This window comes from Ranitomeya imitator, chromosome 8, assembly GCF_032444005.1.
Source record: "Ranitomeya imitator isolate aRanImi1 chromosome 8, aRanImi1.pri, whole genome shotgun sequence".
NCBI lineage: Eukaryota > Metazoa > Chordata > Amphibia > Anura > Dendrobatidae > Ranitomeya > Ranitomeya imitator.
In genome coordinates, this window is record NC_091289.1 from 62,176,472 (window position 1) to 62,193,153 (window position 16,682).

Genomic DNA, 16,682 nt, shown 5'->3' on the forward strand with positions numbered 1-16,682 from the left:
ATTTCTGAGCCGGCAATCCCCACAGCACCGCACACACTGCCGTACACTACAAGCTCACTATTATTACTGAGACGGCAGTCCCCGCAGCACCGCACACACTGCCGTACACTACAAGCTCACTATTATTACTGAGCCGGCAGTCCCTGCAGCTCCGCACAATGCCGTACACTACAAGCTCACTATTATTACTGAGCCGGCAGTCACCGCAGCCCCGCACACACTGCCGTACACTACAAGCTCACTATTATTACTGAGCCGGCAGTCCCCGCAGCACTGCACACACTGCCGTACACTACAAGCTCACTATCATTACTGAGCCGGCAGTCCCCGCAGCTCCGCACACACTGCCGTACACTACAAGCTCACTATTATTACTGAGCCGGCAGTCCCCGCAGCTCCGCACACAGTGCCACACACTACAAGCTCACTATTATTACTGAGCCGGCAGTCCCCGCAGCTCCGCACACACTGCCGTACACTACAAGCTCACTATTATTACTGAGCCGGCAGTCCCTGCAGCACTGCACACACTGCCGTACACTACAGGCTCACTATTACTGAGCCGGCAGCACCGCACACTACAAGCTCACTATTATTACTGAGCCGGCAGTCTCTGCAGCTCCGCACACACTGCCGTACACTACAAGCTCACTATTATTACTAGGGTTGAGCGACCTTGACCTTTTTAGAGTCGAGCCGTGTTTCGCGAAACCCGACTATCTTAGAAGTCGAGTCGAGTGGAATCGGCCGATTATCGCGAAAAGTCGGGTATCGCCCGAAACACGAAACCCAATGCAAGTCAATGGGGGAGCATAGTCGGCAGTGAGTGGAGGCCAGGAAAACACCTACACTGCCCATTTTAATGGCAAAAACATCCATTCTTGTTAAAGAAGCTTGTCAATCGTAATTTACCTTATAATAATTGGAAGGCATTTGAAATTGGGGGTCATTTGGCTAAAGTTGTGGGGGGTAGGGCTGGTTCAAGTAATTAGTGGGCCCAGTAAATCTGGACCACGTCACGGCAGTGGAGCAGGGAGAGGTATTTAAACTTTGCAAGTGCTGTGATCCTGAGCAAGCAGGGGGGGCCCACTCGTTGGCATTGGCACTGGCACAGGGCCCCTCAAAGTACAGCGGTGTGTTTGCACGGCGGGGGCTCCTCCCACCGGCAGCAACACTTTTGCGTACTATGAGAGGCCCTGTGCCAGTGACGTCGCCAACTAGTATTCCTCCCCCCACCTGATGAAGGAACCTGCACTTTCATCTGCACCTTCCTCTTTGTCCCCGTGTAAGGTGGTATGGTATGCGGGAAGAGGAACCTGACTTTCAGCAGGGTCACAATCTTGCTGTGTAGCGTGCACGGGGAATTTTGCGTTATGGGTCAATGTACCAGCAGACTCATCTATCACTGGCTGGGCAATGGGCAGGATGAGGAGGAAACACAGATATAGGCCCAAAGAATAAAGTGGGCTAAATGCAGTTCAAAATTGGTAACACAGGACTAACCAGGGGGCATTGCAGTGGAGGACAACTGGAATGAGAGGCTGACACAGAGAGTAGGCCCAAATCAGTAAGTAGTCGACATGCAGTTTAAAATTGGCAACCGTAGTAAACAGGCGGCCCAGCTTTGTTCAGTTGAGGAGAACAGCAAGGAGTGGCAGACACCGATAGTAGGCCCCAACCCAACTAGTAGGCCAAATGCAGTCTAACATTAACAACTACTTAACAAGAGCCTGAAAATGGAATTTCAGGACAGGAAACCAGGAGAACAGCAAGGAGTGGCAGACACCGATAGTAGGCCCCAAACCAACTACTACGCCAAATGCAGTTGTTCCATTTAACTACAATTTAATGAGAGCCTGAAGATAGAAGTTCAGGAAAGGCAACCTGGAGAACACCTTGGAGTGGAACACACCATCTCTCTACACCCCATACCCAATTTGTAGGCCTAATGCAGTGTAGTTTTCAACAACTACTAAACGAGAGTCGGAAGATCGAAGCAATGTGGACGAAACCTGGGGAACACCTTGGAGTGTAACACACCGTCTCTCTACACCCCATACCCAATTTGTACGCCTAATGCAGTGTAGTTTTCTACAACTACTAAACGAGAGTCGGAAGACCGAAGCAATGTGGACGAAACCTGGGGAACACCTTGGAGTGGAACACACCGTCTCTCTACACCCCATACCCAATTTGTAGGCCTAATGCAGCGTAGTTTCCAACAACTACTAAACGAGAGCATGAAGATCGAAGCAATGGAGAGGAAACCTGGGGAACACCTTGGAGTGGAACACACCATCTCTCTACACCCCATACCCAATTTGTAGGCCTAATGCAGCGTAGTTTCCAACAACTACTAAACGAGAGCATGAAGATTGAAGCTCAAGAAAGGCAACCTGGAGAACACCTTGGAGTGGAACACACCATCTCTCTACACCCCATACCCAATTTGTAGGCCTAATGCAGCGTAGTTTCCAACAACTACTAAACGAGAGCATGAAGATTGAAGCTCAGGAAAGGCAACCTGGAAAACACCTTGGAGTGGAACACACCATCTCTCTACACCCCATACACAATTTGTAGGCCTAATGCAGCGTAGTTTCCAACAACTACTAAACGAGAGCATGAAGATTGAAGCTCAGGAAAGGCAACCTGGAGAACACCTTGGAGTGGAACACACCATCTCTCTACACCCCATACCCAATTTGTAGGCCTAATGCAGCGTAGTTTCCAACAACTACTAAACGAGAGCATGAAGATTAAAGCTCAGGAAAGGCAACCTGGAGAAAACCTTGAAGTGGAACACACCATCTCTCTACACCCCATACCCAAGTTGTAGGCCTAATGCAGCATAGTTTCCAACAACTACTAAACGAGAGCATGAAGATTGAAGCTTAGGAAAGGCAACCTGGAGAACACCTTGGAGTGGAACACACCATCTCTCTACACCCTATACCCAATTTGTAGGCCTAATGCAGCGTAGTTTCCAACAACTACTAAACGAGAGCATGAAGATTGAAGCTCAGGAAAGGCAACCTGGAGAACACCTTGGAGTGGAACACACCATCTCTCTACACCCCATACCCAATTTGTAGGCCTAATGCAGCGTAGTTTCCAACAACTACTAAATGAGAGCATGAAGATTGAAGCTCAGGAAAGGCAACCTGGAGAACACCTTGGAGTGGAACACACCATCTCTCTACACCCCATACCCAATTTGTAGGCCTAATGCAGCGTAGTTTCCAACAACTACTAAACGAGAGCATGAAGATTGAAGCTCAGGAAAGGCAACCTGGAGAACACCTTGGAGTGGAACACACCATCTCTCTACACCCCATACCCAATTTGTAGGCCTAATGCAGCGTAGTTTCCAACAACTACTAAACGAGAGCATGAAGATTGAAGCTCAGGAAAGGCAACCTGGAGAACACCTTGGAGTGGAACACACCATCTCTCTACACCCCATACCCAATTTGTAGGCCTAATGCAGCGTAGTTTCCAACAACTACTAAACGAGAGCATGAAGATTGAAGCTCAGGAAAGGCAACCTGGAGAACACCTTGGAGTGGAACACACCATCTCTCTACACCCCATACCCAATTTGTAGGCCTAATGCAGCGTAGTTTCCAACAACTACTAAACGAGAGCATGAAGATCGAAGCTCAGGAAAGGCAACCTGGAGAACACCTTGGAGTGGAACACACCATCTCTCTACACCCCATACCCAATTTTTAGGCCTAATGCAGCGTAGTTTCCAACAACTACTAAACGAGAGCATGAAGATCGAAGCAATGGAGAGAAAACCTGGGGAACACCTTGGAGTGGAACACACCATCTCTCTACACCCCATACCCAATTTGTAGGCCTAATGCAGCGTAGTTTCCAACAACTACTAAACGAGAGCATGAAGATTGAAGCTCAGGAAAGGCAACCTGGAGAACACCTTGGAGTGGAACACACCATCTCTCTACACCCCATACCCAATTTGTAGGCCTAATGCAGCGTAGTTTCCAACAACTACTAAACGAGAGCATGAAGATTGAAGCTCAGGAAAGGCAACCTGGAGAACACCTTGGAGTGGAACACACCATCTCTCTACACCCCATACCCAATTTGTAGGCCTAATGCAGCGTAGTTTCCAACAACTACTAAACGAGAGCATGAAGATTGAAGCTCAGGAAAGGCAACCTGGAGAACACCTTGGAGTGGAACACACCATCTCTCTACACCCCATACCCAATTTGTAGGCCTAATGCAGCGTAGTTTCCAACAACTACTAAACGAGAGCATGAAGATCGAAGCTCAGGAAAGGCAACCTGGAGAACACCTTGGAGTGGAACACACCATCTCTCTACACCCCATACCCAATTTTTAGGCCTAATGCAGCGTAGTTTCCAACAACTACTAAACGAGAGCATGAAGATCGAAGCAATGGAGAGAAAACCTGGGGAACACCTTGGAGTGGAACACACCATCTCTCTACACCCCATACCCAATTTGTAGGCCTAATGCAGCGTAGTTTCCAACAACTACTAAACGAGAGCATGAAGATTGAAGCTCAGGAAAGGCAACCTGGAGAACACCTTGGAGTGGAACACACCATCTCTCTACACCCCATACCCAATTTGTAGGCCTAATGCAGCGTAGTTTCCAACAACTACTAAACGAGAGCATGAAGATTGAAGCTCAGGAAAGGCAACCTGGAGAACACCTTGGAGTGGAACACACCATCTCTCTACACCCCATACCCAATTTGTAGGCCTAATGCAGCGTAGTTTCCAACAACTACTAAACGAGAGCATGAAGATTGAAGCTCAGGAAAGGCAACCTGGAGAACACCTTGGAGTGGAACACACCATCTCTCTACACCCCATACCCAATTTGTAGGCCTAATGCAGCGTAGTTTCCAACAACTACTAAACGAGAGCATGAAGATCGAAGCTCAGGAAAGGCAACCTGGAGAACACCTTGGAGTGGAACACACCATCTCTCTACACCCCATACCCAATTTGTAGGCCTAATGCAGCGTAGTTTCCAACAACTACTAAACGAGAGCATGAAGATCGAAGCAATGGAGAGGAAACCTGGGGAACACCTTGGAGTGGAACACACCATCTCTCTACACCCCATACCCAATTTGTAGGCCTAATGCAGCGTAGTTTGCAACAACTACTAAACGAGAGCATGAAGATTGAAGCTCAGGAAAGGCAACCTGGAGAACACCTTGGAGTGGAACACACCATCTCTCTACACCCCATACCCAATTTGTAGGCCTAATGCAGCGTAGTTTCCAACAACTACTAAACGAGAGCATGAAGATTGAAGCTCAGGAAAGGCAACCTGGAGAACACCTTGGAGTGGAACACACCATCTCTCTACACCCCATACCCAATTTGTAGGCCTAATGCAGCGTAGTTTCCAACAACTACTAAACGAGAGCATGAAGATTGAAGCTCAGGAAAGGCAACCTGGAGAACACCTTGGAGTGGAACACACCATCTCTCTACACCCCATACCCAATTTGTAGGCCTAATGCAGCGTAGTTTCCAACAACTACTAAACGAGAGCATGAAGATTGAAGCTCAGGAAAGGCAACCTGGAGAACACCTTGGAGTGGAACACACCATCTCTCTACACCCCATACCCAATTTGTAGGCCTAATGCAGCGTAGTTTCCAACAACTACTAAACGAGAGCATGAAGATTGAAGCAATGGAGAGGAAACCTGGGGAACACCTTGGGGAGGCAGACACCGTTAGTAGGCCCTACCAAAGTTGTACACCCAATGCAGTTTTAAAATTCCTAGAGGCTGAAAACAAGACTATTGACGCTCAGCTTTTTTCAAAGGAACACAGCTGAATTGAGTGGCGCAGACAGACACAGGTAGTAGGACTCAAACCAAAAATGTGGCTCACTGCAGCAGAAAAAAGTTACAGGGGTACACAAGCTGCAGTGCTCTGGGCAGTGGAGGACAATTTCAATAGTGAACCGCAGACAGACTTTGTATGCCTACTATTAAAAAAAGGATGCTCTATGCAATTATAAATAGGTTCCAGGGGTACACGGGCAGCAGTGGTGTGGTCAGTGGAGGCCTAGTGGAAGGAGTGACCGCAGACAGGCATCGAAGGCCTAAAATAATAACACATGGCTGTAGGCAATTTTAAATTGGTTCCAGGGGTACACGGGCAGCAGTGGCCTGGTCAGTGTAGTAGTAGTAGAAAGAACGGACCGCAGACAGGCATCGAAGGCCTAAAATAAAAAAATTGGGCTGGCTGTAGGCAATTTTAAATTGGTTCCAGGGGTACACGGGCAGCAGTGGTGTGGTCAGTGGAGGCATATTGTAAGGAGTGACCGCAGACAGGCATCGAAGGCCTAAAATAATAACACATGGCTGTAGGCAATTTTAAATTGGTTCCAGGGGTACACGGGCAGCAGTGGTGTGGTCAGTGGAGGCCTAGTGGAAGGAGTGACCTCAGACAGGCATCGAAGGCCTAAAATAAAAAAATTGGGCTGGCTATAGGCAATTTTAAATTGGTTCCAGGGGTACACGGGCAGCAGTGGTGTGGTCAGTGGAGGCATATTGTAAGGAGTGACCGCAGACAGGCATCGAAGGCCTAAAATAATAACACATGGCTGTAGGCAATTTTAAATTGGTTCCAGGGGTACACGGGCAGCAGTGGTGTGGTCAGTGGAGGCCTAGTGGAAGGAGTGACCGCAGACAGGCATCGAAGGCCTAAAATAAAAAAATTGGGCTGGCTGTAGGCAATTTTAAATTGGTTCCAGGGGTACACGGGCAGCAGTGGTGTGGTCAGTGGAGGCATATTGTAAGGAGTGACCGCAGACAGGCATCGAAGGCCTAAAATAATAACACATGGCTGTAGGCAATTTTAAATTGGTTCCAGGGGTACACGGGCAGCAGTGGTGTGGTCAGTGGAGGCATAGTGGAAGGAGTGACCGCAGACAGGCTTCGAAGGCCTAACATAACAAAAATGTCAATACAATGGTATTGTCAGTGGCAGGCATTGAAGGATGTCAGCGCATAGACTAAACATTGGTGGAGCTGTGAGATAATTTTGCAAGTGGTAGAGCACTGTTTGAGCTGGGGGGGGGGAGGGGGAACTGTCTTGTGGCCGGCGGTACTGGCCCAGGGCCCCTCATATTACAACGGTGTGTCTGATGTTGGGTGCGCACCACCACCGCCAGAGACACTTTATTGTACTAGGAGGGACCCAGTGGCAGTGCTGTCGACCAAAAGCGGGCACACCCACCTCTTCAGACAAACAGCACTCTCACGGGTGCTGTCGCCAAGTGTCGATACCACGGCCCCGTGTGGGGAGTTTGGCCATTTAGTGAGGTGTAAACATGTCGTATGCTGGACAATCAGGTGCAGAAAATTACGAGATTGGAAAAGGCATTCAGAATAGTCCACAGGCAAGACCTTTTCATAGGAAAGCTAGGTGTCAGCCGGGCAAGGTGGGGCAAAAGATTTCGAAATCCAGTTGTGGTTCATTTTAATGAAGGTTAGATCATCTACATTTTGGGTAGCCAGACGAGTCCTTTTTTCTGTTAGTATTGAACCTGCAGCACTGAATACTCTTTCTGATAGGACACTAGCTGCCGGGCAAGCAAGCTCCTGCAATGCATATTCTGCCAATTCTGGCCAGGTGTCTAATTTTGATGCCCAGTAATCAAATGGGAATGACGGTTGAGGGAGAACATCGATAAGGGATGAAAAATAGTTTGTAACCATACTGGACAAATGTTGTCTCCTGTCACTTTGAATTGATGCTGCAGTACCTGTCCTGTCTGCGGTCATAGCAAAATCACTCCACAACCTGGTCAGAAAACCCCTCTGGCCAACGCCACTTCTGATTTCTGCCCCTCTAACTCCTCTGGTCTGCTGGCCCCTGCAGCTCGTGTGAGAACGATCACGGGCGCTGTGTGCAGGGAATGCCAGAAGCAAACGGTCAACAAGAGTTGATTGTTTGGTTGCTAATATTAGTTCCAAGTTCTCATGTGGCATAATATTTTGCAATTTGCCTTTATAGCGAGGATCAAGGAGGCAGGCCAACCAGTAATTGTCATCGTTCATCATTTTAGTTATGCGTGTGTCCCTTTTGAGGATACGTAAGGCATAATCCGCCATGTGGGCCAAAGGTCCAGTTCTCAAATCTGCGGTTGTGCTTGGTTGAGGGGCAGTTTCAGGCAAATCCACGTCACTTGTGTCCCTCCAAAAACCAGAACCCGGCCTTGCCGCGCCACCAGATGACGCACACAGGAGTCAGGAGTGGCACACAAGCCCAGAGGCCAATATTTATCTCCCACTGATTGATGTAGTGATTTTTTCAGGTAGATTTTGGAACCCAAATCAAGCTAAAAATATAATAGGCTTTCTATGGCCCACAATTAGAGAGAGAGAGAGAGATGGCACACCCAGGAGTCAAGACTGGCACACAAGCAGAAAGGGCAATATTAATCTCCCACTGATTTGATTTTTTTTTTTTTTTCAGGGAGACTTTAGGAAAAAAAAAAAATAGAATAAAATGATTTTTTCAGGAAGAATTTAGAAACCAAATAAAATAAAATGATTTTTTCAGGGAGAATTTAGAAAACAAATAAAAGAAAAAATAGGCTTTCTATGGCCCACGGAGTGAGAGATGACGCACACAGTAGTCAGGAGTGGCACACAAGCCCAGAGGCCAATATTTATCTCCCACTGATTGATTTATTGATTTTTTCAGGTAGAATTTAGAACCCAAATCAACCAAAAAAATAAATAGGCTTTCTATGGCCCACTATTTGTGAGAGAGATGGCACGCTCAGGACTGGCACACAAGTCCAGAGGCCAATATTAATCTCCCACTTTTTATTTTTTTTCAGGGAAAATTTATAAACCCAATAAAAAAAATAATAAATAGGCTTTCTATGGCCCACTATCTGAGAGAGAGAGATGGCACGCTTAGGACTGGCACACAAGCCCAAAGGCCAATATTAATCTCCCTTTTTTTTTTTCAGGGAGAATTTATAAAACCAAAAAAAAAAAAAAAAAATAGGCTTTCTATGGCCCACTATTTGTGAGAGAGATGGCACGCTCAGGACTGGCACACAAGCCCAGAGGCCAATATTAATCTCCCACTTTTTTTTTTTTGTTCCAGGGAAAATTTATAAACCCAATAAAAAAAATAATATATAGGCTTTCTATGGCCCACTATCTGAGAGAGAGAGATGGCACGCTTAGGACTGGCACACAAGCCCAAAGGCCAATATTAATCTCCCACTGATTGATTTATTGATTTTTTCAGGTAGAATTTAGAACCCAAATAAAGCAAAAAAAAAAAAATAGGCTTTCTATGGCCCACTGAGTGAGTGATGATGCACACAGGAGTCAGGAGTGGCACACAAGCCCTGAGGCCAATATTTTTCTCCCACTGATTGATGTAGTGATTTTTTCAGGTAGATTTTAGAACCCAAATCAAGCACAAAAATAAATAGGCTTTCTATGGCCCACTGAGTGAGAGATGGCACACACAGGGATGGCACTCTAGCAGAAATGTCAATCTTAATCTCCCACAAAAAAAAAACAAAAACAAAAAACAGGGAGTGTCCAACAATTACTATCTCCCTGCAGTAATCTCAGCCAGGTATGGCAGGCAGCAATAAGGAGTGGACTGATGCACAAATTAAATAAAAAGTGTGGACAAACAAAAAAGATAGCTGTGCAGAAAGGAAGGAACAAGAGGATTTGTGCTTTGAAAAAAGCAGTTGGTTTGCACAGCGGCGTACACACAGCAATGCAGCTATCAGGGAGCCTTCTAGGGCAGCCCAATGAGCTACAGCGCTGAGGGGAAAAAAAAAAAAATGTAGCTTCCACTGTCCCTGCACACCGAAGGTGGTGTTGGGCAGTGGAAATCGCTACAGCACAAGCGGTTTGGTGGTTAATGGACCCTGCCTAACGCTATCCCTGCTTCTGACGAAGCGGCAGCAACCTCTCCCTAAGCTCAGATCAGCAGCAGTAGCATGGCGGTCGGCGGGAACGCCCCTTTATAGCCCCTGTGACGCCGCAGACAGCAAGCCAATCACTGCAATGCCCTTCTCTAAGATGGTGGGGACCAGGACCTATGTCATCACGCTGCCCACACTCTGCGTTTACCTTCATTGGCTGAGAAATGGCGCTTTTCGCGTCATTGAAACGCGAATTTGGCGCGAAAGTCGCGTACCGCATGGCCGACCCCGCACAGGGGTCGGATCGGGTTTCATGAAACCCGACTTTGCCAAAAGTCGGCGACTTTTGAAAATGAACGACCCGTTTCGCTCAACCCTAATTATTACTGAGCCGGCAGTCCCCGCAGCACCACACACACTGCCGTACACTACAAGCTCACTATTATTACTGAGCCGGCAGTCTCCGCAGCTCCGCACACACTGCAGCACACCACAAGCTCACTATTATTACTGAGCCGGCAGTCCCCGCAGCTCCGCACACACTGCCGCACACTACAAGCTCACTATCATTACTGAGCCGGCAGTCCCCGCAGCTCCGCACACACTGCCGCACACTACAAGCTCACTATTATTACTGAGCCGGCAGTCACCGCAGCACCGCACACACTGCCGCACACTACAAGCTCACTATTATTACTGAGCCGGCAGTCACCGCAGCACCGCACACACTGCCGTACACTACAAGCTCACTATTATTACTGAGCCGGCAGTCACCGCGGCACCGCACACACTGCCGCACACTACAAGCTCACTATTACTGAGCCGGCAATCCCCGCAGCACCGCACACACTGCCGCACACTACAAGCTCACTATTATTACTGAGCCGGCAATCCCCGCAGCACCGCACACACTGCCGCACACTACAAGCTCACTATTATTACTGAGCCGGCAGTCACCGCAGCTCCGCACACACTGCATACACTACAAGCTCACTATTATTACTGAGCCGGCAGTCACCGCAGCTCCGCACACACCGCCGTACACTAAAAACTCACTATCATTACTGAGCCGGCAGTCACCGCAGCACCGCACACACTGCCGCACACTACAAGCTCACTATTATTACTGAGCCGGCAATCCCCGCAGCTCCGCACACACTGCCGCACACTACAAGCTCACTATTATTACTGAGCCGGCAATCCGCTCAGCACCGCACACACCGCCGTACACTACAAGCTCACCATTATTACTGAGCCGGCAGTCACCGCAGCTCCGCACACACTGCCGTACACTACAAGCTCACTATTATTACTGAGCCGGCAGTCACTGCAGCACCGCACACACTGCCGTACACTACAAGCTCACTATTCTTACTGAGCCGGCTGTCCCCACAGCACTGCACACACGGCCGTACACTACAAGCTCACTATTATTACTGAGCCGGCAATCCCCACAGCTCCGCACGCACTGCCGCACACTACAAGCTCACTATTATTACTGAGCCGGCAATCCCCGCTGCACCGCACACACTGCCGCACACTACAAGCTCACTATTATTACTGAGCCGGCAATCCCCGCAGCTCCGCACACACTGCCGTACACTACAAGCTCACTATTATTACTGAGCCGGCAGTCCCCGCAGCACCGCACACACTGCCGTACACTACAAGCTCACTATTATTACTGAGCCGGCTGTCACCGCAGCACCGCACACACTGCCGTACACTACAAGCTCACTATTATTACTGAGCCGGCTGTCCCCGCAGCACCGCACACACTGCCGTACACTACAAGCTCACTATTATTACTGAGCCGGCTGTCCCCGCAGCACCGCACACACTGCCGTACACTACAAGCTCACTATTATTACTGAGCCGGCTGTCCCCTCAGCACCGCACACACGGCCGTACACTACAAGGTCACTATTATTACTGAGCCGGCAGTCCCCGCAGCACAGCACACAGTGCCGTACACTACAAGCTCACTATTATTACTGAGGCGGCTGTCCCCGCAGCACCGCACACACGGCCGTACACTACAAGCTCACTATTATTACTGAGCCGGCTGTCCCCGCAGCACCGCACACACGGCCGTACACTACAAGCTCACTATTATTACTGAGCCGGCAGTCCCCGCAGCACCGCACACACGGCCGTACACTACAAGCTCACTATTATTACTGAGCCGGCAGTCACCGCAGCACCGCACACACTGCCGCACACTACAAGCTCACTATTATTACTGAGCCGGCAGTCCCCGCAGCACCGCACACACTGCCGTACACTACAAGCTCACTATTATTACTGAGCCGGCTGTCCCCGCAGCACCGCACACACGGCCGTACACTACAAGCTCACTATTATTACTGAGCCGGCTGTCCCCGCAGCACCGCACACACGGCCGTACACTACAAGCTCACTATTATTACTGAGCCGGCAGTCCCCGCACACACTGCCGTACACTACAAGCTCACTATTATTCCTGAGCCGGCTGTCCCCGCAGCACCGCACACACGGCCGTACACTACAAGCTCACTATTATTACTGAGCCGGCAGTCACTGCAGCACCGCACACACTGCCGTACACTACAAGCTCACTATTATTACTGAGCCGGCAGTCACCGCAGCACCGCACACACTGCCGTACACTACAAGCTCACTATTATTACTGAGCCGGCAATCCCCGCAGCACCGCACACACTGCCGCACACTACAAGCTCACTATCATTACTGAGCCGGCAATCCCCACAGCACCGCACACACTGCCGTACACTACAAGCTCACTATTATTACTGAGCCGCCAGTCCCCGCAGCACCGCACACACTGCCGCACACTACAATCTCACTATTATTACTGAGCCGGCAGTCACCGCAGCTCCGCACACACTGCCGTACACTACAAGCTCACTATTATTACTGAGCCGGCAGTCCCCGCACACACTGCCGTACACTACAAGCTCACTATTATTCCTGAGCCGGCTGTCCCCGCAGCACCGCACACACGGCCGTACACTACAAGCTCACTATTATTACTGAGCCGGCAGTCACTGCAGCACCGCACACACTGCCGTACACTACAAGCTCACTATTATTACTGAGCCGGCAGTCACCGCAGCACCGCACACACTGCCGTACACTACAAGCTCACTATTATTACTGAGCCGGCAATCCCCGCAGCACCGCACACACTGCCGCACACTACAAGCTCACTATCATTACTGAGCCGGCAATCCCCACAGCACCGCACACACTGCCGTACACTACAAGCTCACTATTATTACTGAGCCGCCAGTCCCCGCAGCACCGCACACACTGCCGCACACTACAATCTCACTATTATTACTGAGCCGGCAGTCACCGCAGCTCCGCACACACTGCCGTACACTACAAGCTCACTATTATTACTGAGCCGGCAGTCACCGCAGCACCGCACACACTGCCGTACACTACAAGCTCACTATTATTACTGAGCCGGCAATCCCCGCAGCACCGCACACACTGCCGCACACTACAAGCTCACTATCATTACTGAGCCAGCAATCCCCACAGCACCGCACACACTGCCGTACACTACAAGCTCACTATTATTACTGAGCCGGCAGTCCCCGCAGCACCGCACACACTGCCGCACACTACAATCTCACTATTATTACTGAGCCGGCAGTCACCGCAGCTCCGCACACACTGCCGTACACTACAAGCTCACTATTATTACTGAGCCGGCAGTCCCCGCAGCTCCGCACACACTGCCGTACACTACAAGCTCACTATTATTACTGAGCCGGCAGTCACCGCAGCACCGCACACACTGCCGTACACTACAAGCTCACTATTATTACTGAGCCGGCAGTCTCCGCAGCACCGCACACACTGCCGCACACTACAAGCTCACTATTATTACTGAGCCGGCAGTCCCCGCAGCTCCGCACACACTGCCGCACACTACAAGCTCACTATTATTACTGAGCCGGCAGTCCCCGCAGCACCGCACACACTGCCGCACACTACAAGCTCACTATTATTACTGAGCCGGCAGTCACCGCAGCTCCGCACACACTGCCGCACACTACAAGCTCACTATTATTACTGAGCCGGCAGTCCCCGCAGCTCCGCACACACTGCCGTACACTACAAGCTCACTATTATTACTGAGCCGGCAGTCACCGCAGCACCGCACACACTGCCGTACACTACAAGCTCACTATTATTACTGAGCCGGCAGTCTCCGCAGCACCGCACACACTGCCGCACACTACAAGCTCACTAATATTACTGAGCCGGCAGTCCCCGCAGCTCCGCACACACTGCCGCTCACTACAAGCTCACTATTATTACTGAGCCGGCAGTCCCCGCACACACTGCCGTACACTACAAGCTCACTATTATTACTGAGCCGGCAGTCCCCGCAGCTCCGCACACACTGCCGTACACTACAAGCTCACTATTATTACTGAGCCGGCAGTCACTGCAGCACCGCACACACTGCCGTACACTACAAGCTCACTATTATTACTGAGCCGGCAGTCCCCGCAGCTCCGCACACACTGCCGCACACTACAAGCTCACTATTATTACTGAGCCGGCAGTCCCCGCAGCTCCGCACACACTGCCGCACACTACAAGCTCACTATTATTACTGAGCCGGCAGTCCCCGCAGCTCCGCACACACTGCCGTACACTACAAGCTCACTATTATTACTGAGCCGGCAGTCCCCGCAGCACCGCACACACTGCCGCACACTACAAGCTCACTATTATTACTGAGCCGGCAGTCCCCGCAGCTCCGCACACACTGCCGCACACTACAAGCTCACTATTATTACTGAGCCGGCAGTCCCCGCAGCTCCGCACACACTGCCGCACACTACAAGCTCACTATTATTACTGAGCCGGCAGTCCCCGCAGCTCCGCACACACTGCCGCACACTACAAGCTCACTATTATTACTGAGCCGGCAGTCCCCGCAGCTCCGCACACACTGCCGTACACTACAAGCTCACTATTATTACTGAGCCGGCAGTCCCCGCACACACTGCCGTACACTACAAGCTCACTATTATTACTGAGCCGGCAATCCCCGCAGCACCGCACACACTGCCGCACACTACAAGCTCACTACTATTACTGAGCCGGCAATCCCCGCAGCACCGCACACACTGCCGCACACTACAAGCTCACTATTATTACTGAGCCGGCAGTCCCCGATGCACCGCATACACTGCCGCACACTACAAGCTCACTATTATTACTGAGCCGGCAGTCCCCGCACACACTGCCGTACACTACAAGCTCACTATTATTACTGAGTCGGCAGTCCCCGCAGCTCCGCACACACTGCCGCACACTACAAGCTCACTATTATTACTGAGCCGGCAGCACCGCACACACTGCCGTACACTACAAGCTCACTATTATTACTGAGCCGGCAGCACCGCACACACTGCCGTACACTACAAGCTCACTATTATTACTGAGCCGGCAGCTCAACACACACTGCCGCACACGACAAGCTCACTATTATTACTGAGCCGGCAGCACCGCACACACTGCCGTACACTACAAGCTCACTATTATTACTGAGCCGGCAGCTCCGCACACACTGCCGCACACTACAAGCTCACTATTATTACTGAGCCGGCAGCACCGCACACACTGCCGCACACTACAAGCTCACTATTACTGAGCCAGCAGTCCCCGCAGCTCCGCACACACTGCCGCACACTACAAGCTCACTATTATTACTGAGCCGGCAGTCCCCGCAGCACCGCACACACTGCCGCACACTACAAGCTCACTATTATTACTGAGCCGGCAGTCCCCGCAGCTCCGCACACACTGCCGCACACTACAAGCTCACTATTATTACTGAGCCGGCAGTCCCCGCAGCACCGCACACACTGCCGCACACTACAAGCTCACTATTATTACTGAGCCGGCAGTCACCGCAGCTCCGCACACACTGCCGTACACTACAAGCTTACTATTATTAGTGAGCCGGCAGTCCCCGCAGCTCCGCACACACTGCCGTACACTACAAGCTCACTATTATTACTGAGCCGGCAGTCACCGCAGCACCGCACACACTGCCGTACACTACAAGCTCACTATTATTACTGAGCCGGCAGTCTCCGCAGCACCGCACACACTGCCGCACACTACAAGCTCACTAATATTACTGAGCCGGCAGTCCCCGCAGCTCCACACACACTGCCGCTCACTACAAGCTCACTATTATTACTGAGCCGGCAGTCCCCGCACACACTGCCGTACACTACAAGCTCACTATTATTACTGAGCCGGCAGTCCCCGCAGCTCCGCACACACTGCCGTACACTACAAGCTCACTATTATTACTGAGCCGGCAGTCACTGCAGCACCGCACACACTGCCGTACACTACAAGCTCACTATTATTACTGAGCCGGCAGTCCCCGCAGCTCCGCACACACTGCCGCACACTACAAGCTCACTATTATTACTGAGCCGGCAGTCCCCGCAGCTCCGCACACACTGCCGCATACTACAAGCTCACTATTATTACTGAGCCGGCAGCACCACACACACTGCCGTACACTACAAGCTCACTATTATTACTGAGCCGGCAGTCCCCGCAGCTCCGCACACACTGCTGTACACTACAAGCTCACTATTATTACTGAGCCGGCAGTCCCCGCACACACTGCCGTACACTACAAGCTCACTATTATTACTGAGCCGGCAATCCCCGCAGCACCGCACACAC